Source organism: Cavia porcellus, unplaced genomic scaffold (assembly GCF_034190915.1).
Source record: "Cavia porcellus strain 051 isolate PalLab524CR breed Dunkin Hartley unplaced genomic scaffold, mCavPor4.1 scaffold_1, whole genome shotgun sequence".
Lineage (NCBI taxonomy): Eukaryota > Metazoa > Chordata > Mammalia > Rodentia > Caviidae > Cavia > Cavia porcellus.
This window is the reverse complement of record NW_026947484.1, coordinates 145,767,977-145,770,754: the sequence shown is the minus strand read 5'-3', so window position 1 is coordinate 145,770,754 and position 2,778 is coordinate 145,767,977.

The following is a 2,778-nucleotide window of genomic DNA, read 5'->3' as shown; positions in this document are numbered from 1 at the left end:
GTGTTCTGTTAATTGCATTGTTATGTACATTAGCTTATTTAATGTAACTCAAATCATTCAACAAATCTTCATCAGTTACGAACTGTATTCCAGGCCTATGTGAAGCCAGAAGCTATAAAAAGATGTAAAGAGTTGATCTTTATCCTGAAAGCAATGAAGAACTCTTTATTTCTAAAATTAAGATTTATTTCTAAAATCAGGTGGCAGATAGATCAGAAAGGGACATTTAAGAATGCCATGAGTGACTGTAAAAAGGTGAGCAGAAACCAGAGGCCTGACAGAAGAAAGGAGAGAAGAAAAGGAAGACAAACACGGGACTAGCAGTGTGGCCGTCCCCAGTGCTCCCAAAGGCGGACATTCTTGTGAAAATATTTCACATTCTCTATTAGCATAATCAGTTCAAGATGTCGGTGGCTCTATGTATAATTGAAAGCAAAATATTTAGGTTATTGTTTCCACATAGTTTCAAATTTTATTTATTCATTTATTTATTTATAGACCTTCCTTATTTCAAAACAAAACAGATTTTGATTCACCTTAGAGATATATTCAATAAGCAAAACAAAAAAACAATTGAGTGAAGTAAATATATAGTAAAAACTACAGGCCAGGTGTTGGGCATGTACCTATAATTCCAGGACTCAAGAGGATGAGGCAGAAAGATCATCAATTAGAGGATGACCTGGCAATTTAGAGAGCTCAAGGCCAGTCTGGACTACGTATCAAGACGTGGTCTCAAAAAACAGAAAACACAAAAACACAATAGAAGAATCAGCTCATGTTCTGCAAAAGAAAATGATGTTCCACTTACATGATATCTGGCCATAAATATAAAGAACAACAACAACAACAAAAAAAAAACAAGACACAGAAAAGCAAAATTAGCCATCCTTTTCACCAAATATTACTGTATCTTGTAATTAGTCATGTTGGGTAGATACGCTGCTAGACACACTCTAAAACGAAAATGGTGATTTAATTATTTCGCTTTCCTGAGGATAATATGGTGATATCAACACCAGCAAAAGAATGAAACTGCAAGAGAGATAGGAGAGCAGAAAAAGAAAGAGCTACAGAGAGGGAAAAAGAAAGTGAGAGAGAAAGAAAATCTAAGTAATATGTTTTTAGAAATTTTATAATTAAAAAAAACTACCTGACATATGGCCTTAATGAATTTCACTTGTTTCCAAATAACTCAGTTCTATGTGGTTTGAAAATTTGGAAGAAATCTTTCAAAAGAAACAACTTTTCTAAGTATGTTTGTTAGAATGAGTCACTAAAACAAAGACAAGACAGAACAACAAAATAGAGTTCCAGGATGCTCACAGCAATATTTCATGTTTCAAACAGAACAGTTCTGGTGAGAAGAAAACAATGACAGGAAAGTTCTCTAAACTAGAAAGACTAGGTTTGTGTAAGTGAGTCAAATCTATTCAACCCAGGTCCTAGAACTCCATTGCCCAAAGGGAAATATAATAAATGGTTCTTCCTATCTTAACTTCCGCTAGAGATACATCTTTTCCTAAAGTTCACAGGAGATTCCAAATCCATAAGGGAAGGAGGAGGATAAACTACAGTGAACTGTAGAGGACACGGTAAGTTCACCACACATGGTCCAACCAGACACAAAATGCAACTGATGCCACCAGGAGACCAGGAGTTGGGTAGAGCATGAACATGGGGTCCAGGCCTCTGACTCATTGAGAGCAGGGCCTTACTGTCTGAGGGTGAGAAACCAGAAGACTCCCACTGGCCAGGTCGGGGGGCAGGAAGAGGTGAATGAGTTTCAAGATCTTGGCCAAGAAGAGAATCCTGTAGCATTCTTGTTGTTGTTACCCATTATCTTACCTGACAATGATAACAGGCACCTTTCCTGGGCTTCTACTAAGTGCCAGGTACTACGTACTGCACATAGACCCAGCCCCTCTTGTAATATTTGAGGCTTCTGGGTCAAGAGAACATAAGGTCCAGACATTGTGTGATAAATATAAGTCATTATAAATTAAGCTGACAAGCTCATGATATTCACAAATATACTTTCATACTGACCTGGAAAGCTAGACTCATATTTAAAATTCTTAGAAAATTCTCAGTGTTGTACTGGAACATGGCAGCTCTGGAGATGAACAGGAGGTACCCTGTTGCCTTCCTACTCCTCTCCATCTGCTGTCCAAATCCCAAGGGCCTCATGCCCATGACTGCAGCCCCTCTGGTCCACACGCCATACCAACTGCTGCCCTTTGGCCATCTTTCCAGCCTGAAGCTGCACATACCCTCGACTTTGTCTGCCCTTGGGAGAACCAAACCTAGGATCCTGGTCAGCTCCAGCCCATGCAGAACACAGAATGAAGATCAGTTACCTGTGCAGGGATTTCAGTTCAAGCATGTGAATTATGTTCTATCAGGGGAGAGGGTCACTCAAAGGATTAACACAACTCCTTGGCCCTGTGCATTAGAGGACATAACCTGGGGGGCCTTATGCAAAATGGAACTGCAAGACCTCTGCTTGGTAGGGTAATAGTATCATGAAGGCTAATATGGTATAGAATCTTTTATTTCTTCCATAATGCTTTTCTTGTTGTGTTTTTATTTTGTTAGCTATCTAATATTTTCCTAAATAAAGAAAAAATTATAATTTTAAAGAAACATAAAAATTTTACCATTCATTTTTATGTTATGCAATGACAATTTTAAATATAGATATATTGTAGTCAGGGGTTATGAGGAGAACAATTAGAATCAGGACACAGAATTTATAATATTATTTTATTATGGTCA